Source organism: Callithrix jacchus, chromosome 11, assembly GCF_049354715.1.
Source record: "Callithrix jacchus isolate 240 chromosome 11, calJac240_pri, whole genome shotgun sequence".
Classification (NCBI taxonomy): domain Eukaryota; kingdom Metazoa; phylum Chordata; class Mammalia; order Primates; family Cebidae; genus Callithrix; species Callithrix jacchus.
The window spans coordinates 23,049,293-23,071,973 of NC_133512.1; the positions used below are offsets into that span (position 1 = coordinate 23,049,293).

Sequence of the window (22,681 nt, forward strand, 5' to 3'; positions counted from 1 at the left end):
CACATTTAGCCACCTTGACTTCCTTGCAAGTTTCATGTGAACTTATGAGCTAAGACTTTGTAAGGGGGCCCTAAAATAACTTCTGTCATTTCTACATAAGGAGCATACCAACTGGGCCAAATTTTTACCTTATTGATTAACAGCTGTAGTATTCTGAATGAGGTGATATTTGAAAGAATAAATTTGTTACATATTTATTGCTCTGATCACAGCTGTGGGACTTGAATTTCTAGTAAAGTGAAGCCTGAATTCTACTTTGTTACTTAACCTCTTGATGAATAGAACTTTGTTGAGGCTTATGATAAGTGATACTTGGTAATTTTATTTTAAAATGTTTGAGTGATGCTTTGATGTAGTCACTCTTGTTTTTCATTTTTCCCCATAGAACTTTCAAATCATACATAAAATATAATTGAAGTCTTTAGGAATTGTGCCTGTGGAGAGTTATTATATTTGTTTTTTGGGGGGCAGGCGCTATAGAATTATGTCTTAATATACTTTGAGGTAGGTGTATCTGAAGATGCTGACATTAAAACAAAACAGAAGAATCTTCTAATTAAAGTGGTTCATTTACCTATTTGAGGGTGCCTGGTGGGGACCATGTTATAATCATTGTTGTATACCCCATAGTGCTTTGCATATTTTAATGCTCAGTATTTGATATATGAATGAATGAACCATTTGTAAGGATTAGGTATCATTTGTTAAAAAATAACTTTCAATTTCAAAGCACTAGAATGAGATTCTTTTCGCAGTTGTCAAAAAAAGCAAAGATAAATTTTTTCAGCATAGTGTAATGTAAGTGTATACATGGCTAAGCTTACTGTATTTAGCCATAAAATGAAATATTAGAAAAAAAGATGAATTAATTTTAGTCAGAAATCTTAGTTGTAAGGCTTATTTTTTACCTCAAAATAATTAAACTGACATCAAGAATAATATAAAAGTGTTTATTGTGGGTGGCATATCAGTCAATAGGTTGTTGGGAGAGAAATTCAATAGAGAGTAATTGTGGGCAGCTATTTCAGCTCAAAGTTTAAACATTTTTATAAATCTATACTATTTTCTCTTTTTCTTGATTGGTTTACACTATTCATTATTTTGTTCTTTTGTCAGTTTGTTTTCCTGTAAACCACTTTAAGTATAAGAAACTTCTAACACCAGGAGATGATAATGTTGTAGGAATATATTTTGTATATTTTATCTTAAAATTATTGTCAAATTTAGCTCAGTGGGGTGGCTCATGCTTGTAATCCCAGCATTTTTAGAGGCCAAGGTGGGAGGATCACTTGAGGCCAGGAGTTCTAGACCGGCTGGGGCAACATAATGAGACCCTATCTCTATAAGAGATATAAAAAAATGGTTGGGTTTGGTGGTGAATATCTGTAGTCTTAGCTCCTTGGAAGGCTGAGGCAGGAGGATTGCTTGAGCCCAGGAGTTTGAGACTGCTGTTAGCTCAGATTACCCCTGTACTCCAGCCTGGGTGACAAAGTGAGAGCCTGCATAGAAAAAAAGTTGTTACATTTAAATATGACATGAAATGACTTGGTCAGTTTTTTGAAAATTAAAAGAAATTCATTTTTCTTTGAAATTCTGGAAAGATGTTTAGCTCTATTTTAAAAGCTTCCTTAATATTGAAATGTATTTAGGTAAATAGTTTATAGATACATTGTACAAAATATTTTACTCATAAAAATATATTAATAAAGTTTTAAATTAGGAGTTGTGCACTTTTACATTAAGTATATAATTAAAGTTTGACTAAATGTGACTTAAGGTTATTTCCAGTGTTTTAAAATATAGCAGATAATTTTTGCTTTAACGTTTATTTGTTCTCATTATTAGAAGTAAAAAGTTTATTAGTTCATTAGTTACACACATACAAACGCACACCTTAAATATTTTGTTTTATATTGACGGATGTAACATGAACATTCTCCAATTTCTTTTCAGCATGGTTTGTTTATTGTATCTTATACAGTTGTTTTGACTGAAACTACAACCAAACTATATTGACTAAGATTTCCAGTTTTGGTGTCTTCATGGAAGAAAACTTAATGATACTTGGGAAACTACCTAACTGCAGAATCTTTCTTGATCTTTTATAATCCTTTCCCTGCCCCACCTTTTACCATGTTTTGCTTCCATACCCAACTTAACAATATTTTTAGCAACTCACTTTTACTGAATGTCTCCAAAGCCTTAAAAGTGAATTTTTAAAGAATTAATAGATATTTTTTGCACTTATATTTGATAGATTTGCATAGTTAATAATAAAACAATATAATTGTAATTACAACTCACATGAAAAAATTGGGGAACAAACCTTTTCAGCTTCTTGATCAACTTCAATTATTGGGAGCAGAAGGTCTTCAGTATATTTTACATACCAGAAAGGGGATGTCATTAATATGTTGTGAAGAGTAAATAAAAAGAGTTAATTTATTAGTTTAGAGAGTGGTTAAGAGGAAGTCTTTTAAGACAGCTGCTACTATATCCCATTTATGATGATTGAGAGATGTTTCTATTACTTTTATGAAAACTAGCCCTATCAAATTTTATGTTTTATAAAGAATTGTATATAATTTTATAGAATCTGTTTTGAGAGCTCCCAATGGTGCAGGGCTCAGTGGCTGGCTGCTCATGTCCTTCCATTTTCATTAATTCATTATGCTGGTCTGCTGTTGCTTTTACCTGGCTTTCTGTCTTCTCTGATGCATGAATGTTGCTGGTCTTGTATTTGGGAATTCTGCTTTCTCTGTCCTTTTTAGAGGGCACTAGGGCAATGTTCAGTCTAAGGCTAATTCTTTCCCACTGTTGAGACAAGACTCTTTTTTGTGTTCGAATGTCCCATGAGTTATGAAATTTTTTAGTCTGGTGGTTGGACAAGCATTATTCTCAGTCCTGTGTGAGTGGCAAGTACTGTTACCTCAAATCTTTTTGAATGGTTCTTTCCCTAGCCTTGGGTGGTTTCTTCCAGTATATGGGTTAATCAGTATTCAGCTGAATACTCAAGAGGAAGCGTGTGCAGATTATCTGTGTTCTTTCTCTGTGGATCTTTTCTCTTTATCATATTCTATTCTATTTTGTACTTTTACTGTCTTGATCTCCCAGGGCTGTCAGCTTTGTTTCCTCAGCTCACAGAGTTTGCCAGGCTCTGCCTTGGTTTCCTCTTCCTGTATCGTGGCCAGGAAAGTCTCTCATGGTGGTAAGCTGGGCTATCAGAGGACTCATCCTTTTTTGTTGTTGTTGTTCATTTCTCAGGGATTACTGTCCTTCATTGCCTGACATCCAGTGCTTTACAACCATTTTTGCATTTATTTGGTCTGTTTTTTGGTTTCAGGAAGGAAAGGTAGATATGTGGTCTCTGTTACTCTGCCTTGGCTGGAAACAAATTATAACTTTTAATAAGACTTTACTGAGTTCGAACATAATAAAATAGAAATAAAACATAGCCAATGGTTTGTAATAGCAGTCATATGCAACTGCATTCCTAGTCTACAGCCCTGCTGTAGCACCCAACCCTGGGTCCACACAGCAGTGGCTAGCTTTCCTGCCTTTCCTCCTGCCATGATAAGATTTTCTTTTATCATACAAAACATGTTTGCTCCTTATAGTCCACCTGTCTTGAACATTTTAAAGGAGAGTCTTTTTTACTGGTTTTTTTTTTTTAAACAGCTGTGTAAGTTTAGGATTGAATTGAGGCCATCCTCCTCTCTTTTCTGCCAAATATAATAATTGTCTGCTAAAAAGTTAAATTTAAGCTTCCACCTCTTCAGAGTTTTCAAATTCGAAATGGCAGTTTCCCAATTAAAAACAAAAACAAACCCTGAGTGTTTAGTCTCAGTCTGTGAAATCTATTATATATTGAATAAATGAATATGTACTAATGCATGTTATATATGTATGATATAAACCTTTTACCATGATGTATTTGTATCACTTGGCCAGATGCATATATTAGGAATCTTAATTGAATAATAAACATAAAGTCAAATAACAGTTGGGGAAATTTTTATCTTTAGTACCTGCCCCTTTTCATTTTGGTTATTCTCTTTCTCCTATCAATATTTTTCTTATACCATGTTTTCTTTGATTTTTTTTAAGTTTTTAAATAATATAATCACTTTTAGAAAGTAGAATTATACTTTTAAATGCAGCAAAAGAACCTGTAGGAAGCTTTATAAAATAAAGAATATTTTGTAATATGTGTATTGGCCAACAATTTTTTTTGTATTTCTGGAGTTTATTTGATTATATAAAAAGTTTTATATGTCAGATTCTACATATTTGTATATTCAGAAATTTTCATCTCTTAAACTTATATAGGTGTATAAAAGTTACCTCTACAGGTATTCGTAGACTATGTACTCTAGTACCTTATTTTAGCAGGCATTTCATAACTGTTTTTTTAATGATTAAAAAAATCCCATTTTTTAGGAAAAGGACTAAATGGATTCAGTAGAAAGAAGTTTTCTGAAACTAGTTCTTGTGGCATTTTCAAGACCTTTAGTAAATTTTTTTTATGTGTAGAGTGGAATTTCTTCAAGAAAAAAGTAGTTATTTTTATTTGTATGTATTTTAAAAGTGAAATTTCCTATTTAATAAACTTCAAAGTAAAAGCATTATAAGCAAGATTGGGAATGATATTTCAAAAGAGTAGACCCTCCACATGAAACTTTATAAAAATAGATGCTCATATTCTAGACGGAAAGGAAACTTGTACCTTTTCTTTTCTATTTCATTAGGAAAATAACCATTTTCTCCTGTCAGAAATCAATTTGACAGTGAACTAGCTACATTCTATAAACCAATTATCATTATCAATACCTTATCATAGTTGGAACATGTTTCTTTTACCTAGAACATTCCTTTGTATTTCTTCTTACACCTCAGGCAGAGGTAGGTCTTCCTCTGTGTCTCTTAGTACTTTGTACAGGCCTGTACCAGAGACCTGTTTAGATTGTATTAGTGTTTGTTGACTTTCACTTGACTCTGAACTTCTTGAGCTACAAAACTGTTTCATACTGATAACTATATCCTGGATACCTAGGATACTGCTGTTTAATATAGGGAACGACAAATGTTTGTCAAACAAAAGTTGAATAGTATTCATGCACATATTCATTCAGCAATTTATAGTCAATGTATTGAATATATGCAAGAATAGGCACTGTTTTAGATCCTGAGAAAGCTGTGGTGACCAGGACCAATGTAGCTCTTGCACTTACTAGTTTATGATCTAGAAGAAAAGACAGGCTTTGACACAATTTGTTATAATGAATTATGATGAAAGTTATGGTAGAAAGCAAAGGATATTATTGTAAGACCTATCTTAGTAATGGGGGGGAGGTCCAAGCCTCCCATAGGAAGTGATGTTTAATTAGGACCAGAGTGTGGGCTGAAATGAGCTGAAAGGGGTTAGGAATATTGGGGAAATTAGGGACAAGAGCAGCAATAAGAATTTAAGTTATAGCATCTTTATTAATGTATTTTGTGAGTGACTTTTCTCTTCCCAACACACCTACCTGACTGCCTCTTTATATCCCTTTAATGAAGACAAGGATATAATATTTGTTTAAATGAATTCTTTCTGAATATGGCTCTTCAGCCAGTTGTTCAACATTCCAACATTTTTTAGAGTCAAAAATACATAATTTTTGATGTATATTTAGTTTTAGTATGTAAAGTCAAAGGCAGTATTCTAAAAAGGCTATTATAACCTTCCAACTCATAATTACAAGAAGAAAAAAATAATCTTTTTTTGTGGGCATTCATCTGCTCTCCAAATTTTGGAGGTCAGCTTAACTTTTTATAGTCTCACAGCAGCAATTCTGACTTGCAGAGAAGCACATGAAAATCATCCACTTATTGGCCTTAAAAATTTACTATCTCTATTACAAATTTTCCCAAAATAACAGTTAATCTTTGTTGAGTACTTTCCATGTTTAAGTACTGTGCTAAATATATTATATGAACTGTCTCATCCAAGCATCCAGGAAACACTGTGAGATAAGTCATATTTTTACCCCTTTCCTGTAGATAGGGACATTGAAGGTATTTAGTGTCCATGTTCCCAGAGCTAAAAGGGGCATGTAAGAATTTGATCTCAGAAGTATCTAGAGTCCTAGTTCCTAACTTGGTATTGCTAAAGAGATCTAAATGAGACGTATTAACATGTTAAGACAGTCTCAGAGCTCTTCACAAATTTTGTCTATTATAAGAAACAGTATTCTTTCTTTATTTTATTTAATAAAATAACTGACTAAATTTTGTTTATGCTAAGGTTGATGAGTCAATGAGAACTAAAATATTTATGAATTATTTATGGATGTAATCCATAAATCGGTAAGACAGACCCTTTTGTATATTTTTGATGGGATGATTGTATTTTGGATAATTTTGTGGCAACATATAACAAAGATTAAAATTCATTTGCCTCTTGACTCAGCAATTCTACTTTTAGGATTTTATCTGACAGCTAAACTTGTTCATGCATGCAAAGATATATGTCCTGGGCATTCTCTGTAGTGTTATATGAAATAGGAAAAAGTTGGAAATGACTTATGTGTTCAAATAGGGGCCTGGTAAAATAAATTACAATGTATAAATGAAATATAACTTACGTGCTCTTATTTAATACTCATAAAATAGTAGATATTATTATTTATTAATTTAAAAAAGAAGAAAATGAAGAGTAATTAGGTTAAGTGACTTGATTAAGGTAATAGGACAGAGACATTGAAGCAGTCTGGCTCCAGAGCCCACAATGTTAATTACTGTGCTATATTGCCTCCTTGGTTGTCTATTTCCAAGTATAAAAGGAAAACAAATTGATAATCAAAAAGAAGAAATTATAGAAAATTTCTCTAGTATGATACTACTTTAAAGGCTCTATATTTTTATCTTTTACAACTTGTAAAATAACTGTTTTCTTATTAAATCTGTCTTTATAAGACATATATTTGTATATGTGAATGTATTTGAAACTATTCATAAAACACACATATATAAACATACATATACATTTATGTATATAGAACATGTGTGTATCTATCTATACATAAACACATAAATCATACATTCATGGAAGATTTTCTGGTTAGATATACAAGAGCTGAATAGTTGTTGCTTTGGGGGATTCCTTTGGAGACTTTTAAATTTTATACTTGATATTCTTTAGTATGGTGAATTATTTAAAAGTAATGGACATGTATTATAATACTTTTATAATAAAAACAGATTAGACTTAAAACCTTAAAAATAGTGGATATGGTAACTCTCTATCAATCATGTTATTGGATGGGAGTAAAGAGAGACTTTTTATTAAATATTTTCATTTTATATCCTTTTGAATCAAGAACTTAAAACAATGAATGAATACATATTCTTTTATAATAAATGTATTTTAAATGAAAAGGCATTAAAAATGGTGGACACAATATTCTCTAACAGTTATGCACTATGAAGTACTATTTCTGTGACTAAGTTTAGGATATAGTTTATTCATTATATTGATAATTTAGAATAAATTTTCCTCTGTTAAACTTTTATCAGAGAGCTGCAGTCTCATTATCTTAAAGGCTACCTCTTTTCTAACATCCATTGAGTTGGAAAGTAACTCAATAAAGATTTACCTTGTTTTTATTAGTAGAATTGTTTATGATTGAAGTTTTAGTAATAAAACCTTTTACAAGAGATGAGATTCAGCAAATATAGAAGTTGACAGCAATTTTACTAGATGTTCTTAGTTAATTGAACACAGTTTTTTTGCAGGAAAATGATATCGTGCTTCTTAATTCCAGAATATTTGTCAAAAACAAATGTTAATTTGAAACTGCATTGTTTATTAAGAGACAATATGTTAATGTCAACTGATAATATTTTTATATTGTGCTTGGTCTTGGGATTTACTTGGAATTAGGTTGGCTGATAAATTCTGAAATAGGCATAGTTGAAACTTGAAGTATAACTTATTTGGGGTTGTGTTTTTCAGGTGAAGCTCTGAAAGTATCAGCTGAGAGATTCACAGATGACCCCTGTTTTCTCCCAAAAAGGGAGGCTGTGGTTCAAGCTGCCCGTGCCTTGCCTGGCTGCAGTGACGAGACTCCTTATTCTTGCAGACATGATTGATGTCATGTGCCTCTTGCAGCACGTGTCATCTCTGAGTAAAAGATGGCCTAGTTTACCTCAACATTGTCTTCACTTCCACTTTCATTCTCTCAACCTGGCGTCAATCCTAGTGCATCTTGGCTTCACTCTCATTTCTTTTTTTTTTTTGAGACAGTTTCGCTCTTGTTACCCAGGCTGGAGTGCAATGGCGCGATCTCGGCTCACCACAACCTCTGCCTCCTGGGATCAGGCAATTCTCCTGCCTCAGCCTCTTGAGTAGCTGGGATTACAGGTACGGGCCACCATGCCCAGCTAATTTTTTGTATTTTTAGTAGAGACAGGGTTTCACCATGTTGACCAGGATGGTCTCGATCTCTTCACCTCATGATCCACCCACCTCGGCCTCCCAAAGTGCTGGGATTACAGGCATGAGCCAGCACACCTGACCCACTCTCATTTCTTAACATCACCCTTCAGAAGCAGACTAGATTGGGTTGTAAAGACTAATGTATACCTCAAACTAAGGAAGCCAGAGTGAGTTCTAAAGCCAATGGGAAATTGAACAGAAGATGGGTTACTTATAAGGAAATGACTAAGAGAATGTTCTAGACTTTTGACCATTTATGCTCTCTATAAATAACATAATTATATAGATAATATATAATGAACATATAGATACAACTAACTTGAGAAATAGAAACCTTAAAGCTTAAGACATTTGGAAATTTATCCTAGTTTGTAAATGAATTCTACTTTGCCAGGTCCTCTTGATTCAGGATAAACAGTGTGTGTTTACAGGTAGTCTGTGATGTCTGTAGTAATCCATTAGGAAAATGTAGATATGTATTTAATATGAGTAAATCATGTATATTAACTAGGAGGATACAAAGTTAGCAAGATATCCCAAATGTTTTATTTTGTCTGACAAACCCACTTAGCACATTTTTAGTAGAAAGAGAATTTTATTAAAGCATTTTTGTTTTCTTAATTTGACTGAATCCTTAATAGAGTTCAGTTGAAAAGATTGCAAAGAACTCTTTTTATATCTGTTGTATTTTCTGCTTGAAATAGGACTCTTACACTCTGTCCATAAATACATCTACATTTTCCTAAAGTGTCTGTGATTTTAATATCACTACTTTATTAAGCAAACGACGGTCTTATTTCATTAACCTTCTTGTCAAAATCATTTTCTCTAGCTGCTAAGCTAAACCTTTCTTTGCATTCTTTTTTATTTTTTTGAGACAGAGTCTTACACTGTCACCTGGGCTGGAGTGCAATGGTGTGATTTCAGCTCACTGCACCCTCCACCTCCCAGGTTCACGCGATTCTTCTGCCTCAGCCTCCCAAGTAGCTGGGATTACAGGCACACACCACCACGCTGGCTAATTTTTTGTATTTTTAAATTATTTTTCTTTTTCAGTAGAGACGGGGTTTCACTGTTTGGCCAGGCTGATCTTGAACTCCTGACCTCATGATCCACCTGCCTTGGCCTCCTAAAGTGCTGGGATTACAGGTGTTAGCCACTGTGCCTGGCCACATCTTTCTTGTATTCACAATTGCTTATTTTAACACTAGAGTGATTCTGTCTTTGTACTTCCATTTTTTTTTCTTTTGATAGTTTTATTACTCAGAGCAATTTAATACCTTGTTTTTTTTTTTTAGTTTAAGTAGCTTTTTAGGAAAGGGAATTGTTCTCATCACCAGCAGCTGTTTACTAGTGAATTTGTAGGTGATATAATTGAGCAAAGGTTCTGTTACTTGGTTCTTGGTTTGTTGAATAACCGTAGACAAATTACTGAATTGAAAGTTTTATTACTGTAAAAAGAGCAATTCAATACCTTTTTTTTCTTAGTTGAAGTAGCTTTTTAGGAAAGGAAATTGTTCTCATTACCAGCAGCTGTTTACTAGTGGATTTGTAGGTGATATCATTGAACAGAGGCTTCTGTTACTTGGTTCTTGGTTTGTTAAATAACCATAGACAAATTACTGAACATATCTGAGATTCATTTGTCTCCTATAGACACTAATAAATGCTGTAAACAAGAAATGGGTACAAAAGATTAAGTGATAAGTAATTCCTAGTTCCAGTAACACAGTAATACCTAGTTCCAATGACCCGATAATTTTTGTTTTAGACTCTAGATTTGTTGAGATAGGGCAGAATGCAGGGCTTTTGTAAGGTGAAAACTGCAGCTTCAAACCAATTAGGAGGTAACTGTTTATAAAGAACACAACCACCTTCACTACCAGTTTAATTGAGTGTCCAGTAGGAGTTAGGCACAGAGGTAGGTAATTCACATACATCATGTCATGCAAATGAAGCAGGATGGTATTGAAGATCAAGCAAAAGCAAAGTACTACCTCTTGCAATAAAAATTATAGTTAATATTTCTTGGATTTTTATAATGTGCCAAACACTGTGCTGGATTATCTCCTTTAATTCAATTCTTGCAACAGCCCTATGATCATGATTTCTGCTTAACAAACAAGAAAGCTGAGGCACATTGCATTTAGGTAACATCCTCAAGGCAGCAGAAAAGAATTAAAACTTTTGGAACTTACTACTCTAATCGTTGGAACAACTTCAGCAACAAACAGCTTTTACCAGTTTAGGCTAATTCATGGATCTACAACCAGTTGTTAAAGTATGTTAGATATGCCAGGAGGTTTAAACTTCCAACCATCCTCTCCTACACTTGGTTGCTCCTTAGAGCCTGAATTTTAACTAGATATCGTCACATAGGAGTTTGTATAGTACAACAATGATACGTTATGAAAAAGGAAGTGACATCTTACAAAAAGAAGGGAACACCTTTTGCAGTAAATTATGATAGTTTTTCCATGGTTTTATCTTCATGAAAAGTCTATATATGAACCATATTGTCAACTCAATTCTTTCAAGACTTCATGTAGAATGGAAAACACTAAATTGTCTTTGAGATCATCAAGAGTAGAATTATTAGTCCAACATTTTCCCAAAAGTATTCTGTAGAACATGTCTTGAAAATAAGGAACAGGAAAAGAGTTGGTTTTTGTAAATGATCAATGCTGCACATAGAAATTCCCATGAATGTTTTGATGCACATTAGCACGTTAAAGTTGTTGAGAAATATTGCCATGGAGAAGCATGTTTAACTCTGCTTCACTCAGAATTTCACAAACTTGGAGGAACTCAAGATGGTGCTGTGAGAACAACCCAGGATTGAAGCTCTCGGTTAATCCGCGGAGAGGTGAGTCAGAGCTGCATTTTCAGACTGATCTTTGTTGCCCACAGAACGGGGAAATTCCCAAGTATAAAGGAGACGTGGGACACCAGGCAGAGGCTCTGCCTGGAGAAGCTGGCAACCGGGGTGGCGGCGGCCGGCCCTACCCAGCGATCCCCACAGGGTGCACTTGTCCGGGTGCCCTGTTGAAATGGCAACCTGAGACTTGAGAGGGCTGAACTTGAGACTGAAAGGGACTTGGGCAGTGGGCCAGCCCAGGGGATTGCAGGGACACAGCATTTGGGATAGCACAGTGGGACAGACAAAACGGTGATTCCAAATGCTCGCCGTGCAGACGGCCACTGAGACGCTCCATGGGGGAGGGATGTCCACCATTACCGAGGCAAGCCACCCCGACTGAGACACACGCCCACTGCTGATGCAGCCTGCAGTTGCCGAGGCAACCCGCTACAACAGAGAGAGTCCGCTGCAGGGCGTAGCCCATGGCGGAGACCGCAGCAGAAGAGCAAGAGCCTGAAGCAACAGGGCGAACCTCACAACAGCAGGGCGGAGCCTTGGCAGTCAAATAGTGATTAGACTGCCTCCTAGCTGGGCAGGATACCTCAACAGACATCCAAAAACAAAGCCCCAACCCCCCAAGACAGAGCATTTGAGAAAAAAAGGGGTTTTTTAATGAGCTCTGTTGCAGCAGAATCAAACATAGCAGCCTAACAGCCCTGAATGAACAACAGAGCTCACAGCTCAGCAATTCAGCTCGTATAAAGTACAGACTGTCTCCTCAAGCAGCTCCCTAACCCCTGTATATCCAAAAGACTGACATTTGGCAGGCATCATACTGGGACAAAGATAGCAGAAAAAGAAACTGGTAGCATCCCTCACTGTTCCGCAGCCGCTATAGGTGCACCCCAGACAAGCAGGGCCTGGAGTGGACCTCAGCAGTCGTACAGTGAAGGGGCTAGACTGGTAGAAGGAAAACCAAGTAACAGAAATACTTCATCACCAACAATCTGGGTGTCCACTAAGAGACCCAATCGAAAAGTCAGCAACTATGCAGACGACAAGTGGACAAATCCACAAAGATGGGAAGAAACCAGCGCAAAAAGGAGGAAAACACCCGAAACCAGAACACCTCGCCTCCTAGAAAGGACCAAAACTCCTCACCAGCAAGGAAACAAAGCTGGACGGAGAATGACTGTGATGAAATGACGGAACTAGACTTCAGAAGATGGATAATGAGAAACTTTTGTGAGCTAAAAGAACATGTATTAAATCAATGCAAAGAAACTAAGAACCTTGAAAAAAGATATGAAAAAAGATTTGAGGAAATGATGACAAGAATGGTTAACTTAGAGAGGAATATGAATGAATTGAAGGAGCTGAAAAACACAATACGAGAACTTCACGAAGCATGCACAAGTTTCAATAGCCGAATTGACCAAGCAGAAGAAAGAATATCTGAAGTCGAAGATCAACTCAATGAAATAAAACGAGAAACCAAGATCAAAGAAAAAAGCGCAAAAAGGAATGAACAAAGTCTCCAAGAAATGTGGGACTATGTGAAAAGACCTAACCTACGTTTGATAGGTGTACCAGAAGGGGACGAAGAGAATGAATCCAAGCTGGAAAATACTCTTCAGGACATCATCCAGGAAAATTTCCCCCACCTAGCAAGAGAGGTCAACACTCAAATGCAGGAAATACAGAGAACACCACAAAGATATTCCACAAGAAGAGCAACCCCAAGGTGCATAATTGTCAGATTCAACAAGGTTGAAATGAAGATGAAATACTAAGGGCAGCCAGAGAGAAAGGTCGGGTCACCCACAAAGGGAAGGCCATCAGACTCACAGCAGATCTCTCGGCAGAAACACTACAAGCCAGAAGAGAGTGGGGGCCAATATTCAACATTCTTAAAGAAAAGAACTTTCAACTCAGAGTTTCATATCCAGCCAAACTGAGCTTCAGAAGTGAAGGAAAAATAAAATCCTTTGCAAACAAGCAAGTCCTCAGAGATTTTGTCACCACCAGCCCTGCTTTACAAGAGCTCCTAAAAGAGGCACTACACATAAAAAGGAACAACCAGTACCAGCCATTCCAAAATCACACTAAATGCTAAAGAGCATCAACATAATGAAGAATCTACAGCAACTAATGGGCAAAACGGCCACTTAGCATCAAAATGGCAGTATCAAATTCACACATAACAATATTAACCCTAAATGTAAATGGACTAAATGCACCAATCAAAAGACACAGACTGGCAAATTGGATAAAAGTCCAAAACCCATCAGTGTGCTGCATTCAGGAAACCCATCTCACATGCAAGGATACACAAAGACTCAAAATAAAGGGATGGAGGAAGATTTACCAAGCAAATGGAGAGCAAAAACAAGCAGGAGTTGCAATTCTCATCTCTGATAAAATAGACTTTAAAGCAACAAAGATCAAAAGAGACAAAGAAGGCCATTACATAATGGTAAAAGGATCAATACTCAATACAACGAGAAGAGCTAACGATCCTAAACATATATGGACCCAATACAGGAGCACCCAGATACATAAGGCAAGTTCTTAATCACTTACAAAGAGACTTAGACTCCCACACAATAATAGTGGGAGACTTTAACACTCCACTGTCAATATTAGACAGATCAACCGGACAGAAAATCAACAAGGATATTCAGGGCTTGAACTCAGACCTGGAGCAAGCAAACCTGATAGACATTTACAGAACTCTCCACCCTAATCCATAGAATATACATTCTTCTCAGCACCACATCACACCTACTCTAAAATTGACCACATAATTGGAAGTAAAGCACTGCTCAGCAAATGCAAAACAACTGAAATCATAACAAACAGCCTCTCAGACCATAGTGCAATCAAGTTAGAACTCAGAATTCAGAAACCAACCCAGAACCGCACAGCTTCATGGAAACTGAACAACTGGCTCTTGAATGTTGATTGGATAAACACGAAAATGAAGGCAGAAATAAAGAAGTTCTTCGAAACCAATGAGAACAAAGACACAACATGCCAGAATCTCTGGGACACATTTAAAGTAGTCTCTAGAGGAAAGTATATAGCAATAAGTGCCCATATGAGGAGAATGGAGAGATCCAAAATTGACACCCTATCTTCAAAATTGAAAGAGCTAGAGGAGCGAGATCAAAAAACCTCAAAACCCAGCAGAAGACAAGAAATAACTAAGATCAGAGCTGAACTGAAGGAGATTGAGACACGAAAAACCCTTCAAAATATCAATAAATCCAAGAGCTGGTTTTTTGAAAAGATCAACAAAATAGACAGACCACTAGCCAGATTGATTAAAAATAATAGAGAGAACAACCAAATAGATGCAATAAAAAATGATAAAGGGGAAATCACCACAGACTCCACAGAAATTCAAACCATCATCAGAGAATATTACAAACAACTCTATGCACATAAACTAGTAAACCTGGAAGAAATGGATAAATTCCTGGACTCCTGTGTCCTCCCAAGCCTAAACCAGGAGGAAGCTGAAACTATGAATAGACCAATAACAAGGGCAGAAGTTGAGGCAGCAATTAAGAGCCTACCACACAAAAGAAACCCAGGTCCAGACAGGTTCACAGCCGAATTCTACCAGACACACAAAGAGGAGCTGGTACCATTTCTTCTAAAAGTATTCCAAATAATCCAAAAAGAGGGAATTTTTCCCAAATCATTTTACGAGACCAACATCATCCTGATACCAAAACCTGGCAGAGACCCAATGAGAAAATAAAATAGACAAATGGGACCTAATCAAACTCCACAGCTTCTGCACGGCAAAAGAAACAGTCACTAGAGTGGATCGGCAACCAACAGAATGGGAAAAAATTTTTGCAGTTTACCCATCTGACAAAGGGCTGATATCCAGAATTTACAAAGAACTGAAACAGATTTACAGGAAAAAAAACAAACAAGCCCATTCAAAAGTGGGCAAAGGATATGAACAGACACTTTATGAAAGAAGACATATATGAGGCCAACAATCATATGAAAAAATGCTCATCGTCACTGGTCATCAGAGAGATGCAAATCAAAACCACATTGAGATACCATCTCACGCCAGTTAGAATGGCGATCATTAAAAAATCTGGAGACAACAGATGCTGGAGAGGATGTGGAGAAAAAGGAACACTTTTACACTGTTGGTGGGAGTGTAAATTAGTCCAACCATTGTGGAAGACAGTGTGGCGATTCCTCAAGGCCTTAGAAATAGAAATTCCATTTGACCCAGCGATCCCATTACTGGGTATATACCCAAAGGACTATAAATCGTTCTACTATAAGGACACATGCCTACGAATGTTTATTGCAGCACTGTTTACAATAGCAAAGACCTGGAATCAACCCAAATGCCCATCAATGATAGACTGGATTGGGAAAATGTGGCACATATACACCATGGAATATTATGCAGCAATCTGAAATGATGAGTTCGTGTCGTTTGTAGGGACATGGATGAATCTGGAGAACATCATTCTCAGCAAACTGACACAAGAACAGAAAATGAAACACCGCATATTCTCACTCATAGGCGGATGATGAAAGATGAGAACACATGGACACAGAAAGGGGAGTACTAAACACTGGGATCTATTGGGGGGAAAAGGGGAGGGCCAGTGGGAGGGGGAGGTGGGTAGGGATAGCCTGGGGAGAAATTTCAAATGTGGGTGAAGGGGAGAAAGCAAAGAAAACACACTACTATGTGTATACCTATGCAACTGTATTGCATGCTCTGTACATGTACCCCAAAACCTAAAATGCAATTAAGGAAAAAAAAAATATATATATATAAAAAAGAATTTCACAAACTTTTTTTGACTCCAGAACTCTTCTATAGTATATTAATCCTGGAACTTTCTAAAACCATACTTTGGGAAATATCAGTTTGGATTTTTTCTAGTAAGGTCTATGGCAATATTAGCTTCTACTTGGAATCAAAAGAATCATAGTGGAGAAACATCAGTGCCCTCACCGTTTAATATTTTACCTGAAGTAGAAAGACTCTCTGAAAATATGGAATGTATGCAACTGCTTAAAAATAGTGATCACTATGGATAACAATCCCAATTCTCCGAGACAATGAATCTGGAGTTGCCGCTCCCCTTTTAAGCATAGACACACAGGCACAAAAATTCTCCAACCCTACCAGAGTAGGGATGTCTATGAATATAGCAAACCTTACAGAAACTTACAGGAAGCTGGAAGGGAGAGATTTCTATATTACAACAATATATTCTAAGTGGCTTCAATTTGTAGAAATCTTCAGAAGCTTATTTAGCAACTCCATCTATTGTCTTTCCACAGTCTTTCTCTCTAGCTAGTTTCCCTCACACTTCTAAATTCTTTTCATTGGAATGCAGTAAAGAATAGTTATCTCTCTACCACTATTAGGTTAGAGACATATTTCTCAAATGGCAGGGAGCTTAAAACTGCCTCCCTGCCATTTCAAACCAGTGCATCTAGTTTTGCTTCCTGGAGCAACACAGAATCAAGGCAATAGAAATCGCTCTTTTCAAATAACTGATGATTACTGGTAGGACTTACCTATGTTTCCCCTTTTCTAGGCTAAACATTTTTTGACTTTTGGATGTTCTTTATATGATAGTTTCAGACCACTCTAAATACCCTGGAATTTGTATATTTTTCAAATTGGTTTACATTTCTTTGTATGACTTTTAGTTTCCTTCTGAAATTTTCAATCTTTTTTTTGATCTATTCGATATGGTAAGCAGAATTATCTGATGGTCAAGGTTTGAAAACTCCAGTGTTTGGTCTCCCTGGATGTCTGCTTCTGCTATCATTTTCCCTGTTTTTGCTCACAGTGTCTTGTCTTATAATGTGAATGGCCATTTTTGATTGTATACTGAACATTGCCTCTTCTGAAACCCATTTTAGGAAATTTCTCACTGTCTTATAGCTCTTTGATGTTTTTAAGATAAATTGTTTTAGCATCAAACCTTATTTGTTTCCTTCAGCAGAAGATCGGACTGAATTTCTAATATGCCATTATAAGAAATAGAAGTTCCCCCCAATCATCTCTATAAATCCTTTGTTTATGCATTCTAGATTGTAGATAACTTCCACAAAATGTTGAAATCAATATCTTTAAATCAAAACAAACTCTCCAATGTGAACATTCCATGATATAAATGGACAATTACATCCCTGGTTTAATGGCTAACATTATCTTACCTATCGCAGTAGCCTTGTCATGTTGTTGGTTCATATTGATTTTGAAAGCAATTAAAACCTCCAAGTCTCCAAGCTCAAACTACTCCTAATCAAGGTCTTCCTCCTCTGATACTAGATTTTTTTTTTAAATATGTAAAGGTAGAAGTTACATTTATATTCACTGAACTTTATCTTATTAATTCTGGCTTTTTGTTACAGTCCATCAAGATCCTTTGACTCTGGATTTTGTCTTTCTTTCCTAACCTGATATTATTTTCAAATTTATTCATGAAAAAATGTTTATTGACATGGAAAACAATATTATATCTTTCTTTTAGATAATACAAATCAAATGTGAACATCCTTTGAGTAAGATTGTTGAAATGAGCTTCAAGCTTGCTTCATTGGACTGCTGTATAAACCATGATTCTTTATTTCATCCTCAAGTACTTCTTCAAAGACCTTCTTGAAATCAAGATATATTATTTGTGGCATTGTGGATTTATCAGTCTAGTAATCTCCATTATAAAGGAAATGAAATTAGTTTGGCATGACTTACTTCTTAATAACCCAATAAGAGCTCTGAGTGACCATTGCTTGCTTACTTTTTTTTTCTGACCTTAATTGTTTTTAATTAGTCATAATTCACTTACTTATGATGCAAAGCCACTTGTTTGCTGGGATCTTCTTGCACTTAAGATCTCAATATAATTACTTTAAATTCTCTTTCTGTGTCCTATCACGTATCATGTTCCTCCCCAAATTTCTGCAAATTCTCTGGGAGCTCAAAATTTCTGCAAAATTTCAGGGTCAACTCTGGCTCGAAGCTTTTGCTTCCACTGAATTACTTTCATTTATGGATTGTCTTTCTATGTCTATTCTACATTATGTTCACCCAGAATCTGGAGTTGCCGCTCCCCTTTTAAGCATAGACACACAGGCACAAAAATTCTCCAACCCTACCAGAGTAGGGATGTCTATGAATATAGCAAACCTTACAGAAACTTACAGGAAGCTGGAAGGGAGAGATTTCTATATTACAACAATATATTCTAAGTGGCTTCAATTTGTAGAAATCTTCAGAAGCTTATTTAGCAACTCCATCTATTGTCTTTCCACAGTCTTTCTCTCTAGCTAGTTTCCCTCACACTTCTAAATTCTTTTCATTGGAATGCAGTAAAGAATAGTTATCTCTCTACCACTGGACTTGGCCTCTGCTCACTTGTGCCATTAGGATATCATTATCCACCTTAAATTACTCCTTAAGGTATTTTCCTCAGTGTAAGTAGTGCCCTTCCTAAGAAGAATTCTGCAGTCAGACACCACACTCCCCCACCCTACTTGATAATAATCTATTATAGATTTTTGGTGGAAGGAGGATATCCACTTTAAAGATACAAATTTCTGGGGAGGGATAGCATGGGGAGAAATGCCAGATGTGGGTGAAGGGGAGGAAGACAGCAAGTCACTCTGCCACGTGTGTACCTATGCAACTATCTTGCATGTTCTGCACATGTACCTCAAAACCTAAAATGCAATTTAAAAAAAAGATACGAATTTTTTCTGGGCATACATTCTTTTTCCCCCAGAATAGTGGGCTGCCTTTTAATTTCTTGCCCTTATTTTGCATGTAATGGAAAAAGGCCTGCCTTTCTCATTCCATCTTTACTATTTCATGCAGGCTTCTGTACTTTTTTTTTCTCCTCCTGACACTTATACAAGTTCCTCCTACATTTTGTGTTTTGTTTTGTTTTATTTTTGGTCGTTTGTTTATTTCATAGTATTAAAGAATTCTCTGAGCTCACAATGTTTTTCTTTTAAGTGGCTTTATTCTTTTTTCCTTCTTATGACTTTTTCTACATATTTTTTCAACCCTGTTGAAGTATATTTCCTTTTATAGATGTCAGATAAATGAGATGTTACTCTCTTTTAAAAGCATGTATCTATATATTTCCTGATTTTGTAAAGCTTTCTGTTACACTATACTCTTTGCACTGAGACTGCCCCAGGAGAAGCAATTACAATACAACACTTGCAAGGACATAGTCTGAGACAAGCACCTAGTATAAATATGGGTTACTGAGCAACCCCGAAAGCGACAAGTACTGCCAAATTAAATAATCAAGGATTCCTGTCATGGCACTTTTAAATGTGTCCAGTTCCTTAGGGAAATGTGTGTGTTCTTTTGGGGAAAGCAGGTCCAAATAAAAGGTAACAGGGGACAGAGGGAAAAAAATGTGATATTTCAATATTTCATTAATTGTAGAAACTTGGAAAGGTATTTTGGCTCTATTGTCACTTTTGTTTATAAATTTTTAGTAGGAATTTAAGTTAACATTTTTCTCTCTTTGATACTGTTCAAGTGTTTCAAACTTTTCTGTACTATTTGTACTTCTTAGAATTCTACATTGTATTTTATTGGCATCTGGATTTCTTTTTTCTTTTGAAACAGAGTTTTGCTGTTTTTGTACTGTGCAATGGCACAATCTCGGATCCCTGCAACCTCTGCCACCTGAGTTCAAGTGATTGTCTTGCCTTAGCCTCCCAAGTAGCTGGGATTACAGGTGCATGCCAGCATTCCCAGCTAATTTTTGTATTTTTAGTTTTGCCACGTTGGCCAGGCTGGTCTTGAACTCCTGACCTCAGGTGATCTGACTGCCTCGGCCTCCCAAAGTGCTGGGATTACAGGTGTGAGCCACTGTGCTCAGCCTGGCATCTAGATTTCTAAGGGTCAATTTTATTTGGAAGAACATAGGCTTGGATAACTTCTGTTTACTGGGTCAGGACAATGTGGGAAGACAACATGACTTTTGGCAGCATGGAGACCTTGCTTGAATCCTGGCTCTGTTGTTGATTAGTTGGGTAATTTTGGGAAAGTTAAAAATCTGTGAGCTTTGGTTTCTTCTTCTGAGTTATGGGGAGAATAAAACTTATTCTGAATACCTTGAAAGGGTCTTGTGAAGATTGAATGATATATGATATAAATTACTTGGTGAGAACTGGTGTAAGTTCTCTTTCACCTTCTCTCCCTGTCCCATATTTCTCCACCATGGTATCTTGCTCCCACTTTTTGACCCTTGGAGTGAAATATTGGACTTATTCCTAAAAATGAAGGGAAATTTGACTATTGAATTGAACGAACTTTTCCAACTTTTTCCATTTATCATACAATAGTCAGGTTTTGCTTGTTGTCAGAATGTTGATCCCTTTGAATTAGGTAATAGACCAGTGTCTTATAGAAGATGGTTCCAGAATTTAATAACTTTTGTCAAATGTATATTTAACATTTGCTACAAGATTTTTTTTTTTTTTTTTTTTTTTTTGAGACGGAGTTTCGCTCTCCCAGGCTGGAGAGTAATGGCACGATCTCGGCTCACTGCAACCTCCGCCTCCTGGGTTCAGGCAATTCTCCTGCCTCATCCTCCTGAGTAGCTGGGATTACAGGCATGCGCCACCATGCCCAGCTAATTTTTTGTATTTTTAGTAGAGACAGGGTTTTACCATGTTGACCATGATGGTCTCGATCTTTTGACCTCGTGATCCACTTGCCTCGGCCTCCCAAAGTGCTGGGATTACAGGCGTGAGCCACCACACCCGGCCCAAGATTTTTAAAAGAATTTTTGGACAAACAATTATTCTATGATGAATATTTATACTGACAGAAAAATCATACTATTATATTGGCGGCTGAGACATTTTTAGGTCATCCTCTTTTCAAAAGGCACATACGTACCAACAAAAAGATTTTCTAAAGCCTTTTATTATTGAAGATATCAGCAGCTGATTAAGGGAAAATTACTGTATAATTAAGAGCTGTTAGAAGCTATGTATATTTTGTGGAAGATCTTAGGCGAAATATGTAAAAGCATATGAAGATGTAAAGAAAAAGAGCAAGTCAACACTAGTATTTAAGATATGCGTTAGTTTGTTTTCATGTTAGTGATAAAGACATATTTGAGGCTTGGCAATTTACGAAAGAAAGAGGTTTTGTAAATTAGTGGGGAGGCTTCACAATTCTGGCAGAAAGCAAGGAGGAGCAAGTCACATTTTATGTGGATGGTGGCAGGCGAAGAGAGAACTTGTGTAGGGAAACTCCTGTTTTTAAAACCATCAGATCTTGTGAGACTTACTATCATGAGAACAGTGCAGGAAAGACCTACCCCATAATTCATTCACCTCCCACCTGGTTTCTCCCATGACATATGGGAATTGTGGGAGTTATAATTCGAGATGAGATTTGTGCAGAGACATGGCCAAACCGTATCATTCTGCCAGCGGGAACCTCCCAAATCTCATGTCCTCGCATTTCAAAACCACTCATGCCTTCTCAACATTTCCCCAAAGTCTTAACTCATTTCAGCATTAACTCGGAAGTCCACAGTCCAACATCTCATCTGAGACAAGGCAAGTCCCTTGTGCCTATGAGCCTATAAAATCAAAGCAAGTTAGTTACTTCCTAGATACAATGAGGGTGTAGGCATTGTTTGGAAAACTCTGTCCCTGTCATGAAAGCTCTTCCCCCCACACACACACAAAGAGGCTCCCTTATCTTTCACTCTACATACCGTTCTGGCCTTCCCACCCAGCTGCAGCCACCTCCCGTCCGACAACCAGCTGACCAATCACCACCTGCCTCATCAGCACTCCCCAGCTTCCTGCCGCCCGGCTTCCCGCCGCCCAGCTTCCTGCCCAGCGGTTTAAGCTGACCAACTGTTGCCCGCCACCTCGGCTCTCTCAGCTTCCCCACTCCCTCAGCCCTTCAGCCCCCTATAAAAGAACCCTGCTCCTCTGAGCGGCGCGGCCATTTTCCTGTTCTTTCCGGCTGGTTCGCTCGGAGGCTCTTTCCTCTCAATAAAGCCTGAACTTAAGACTTTCTTCTAACCTGCGGCCCGGATTTTTTCCGAACGAGCTCAGTCCTCCCGCAGAGGGTAGGTCGGACAAGTGGTGCCGAAACCCGGGAGCTGGGGCCGTTGGCCTGGCCACGGCCCCCTCCCCTGACCTACCCAACACTGGCCCTGCCACCTCCACGCTCCGATTAAGGTAAGCCAAGTTTTTTCTTGCTTTACCCCACCCCTTCCCTTCTCCTCCTCCTATGGCACAGTGCAGTTGCTCCCCTCTGGCGTTCCGCACGGACT

At 37.0% G+C, this 22,681-nt stretch overlaps 1 long non-coding RNA gene across 3 annotated transcripts in view; it reads left to right on the top strand.

The window, feature by feature from the left end:
* Positions 1 to 22,681, top strand: part of LOC118143629 (uncharacterized) — a 67,290-nt gene that overhangs the window by 38,914 nt on the left and 5,695 nt on the right. The window contains exons 3-4 of one of the 3 annotated variants that reach the window (XR_013523887.1): positions 8,288 to 8,404; positions 11,266 to 22,586. This is a non-coding gene — a long non-coding RNA (uncharacterized LOC118143629). Of the gene's footprint in view, positions 1 to 8,283; positions 8,405 to 11,265; positions 22,587 to 22,681 lie in introns of all 3 variants that reach the window. The other 2 variants (XR_013523886.1, XR_013523888.1) reach the window with 2 other exon arrangements.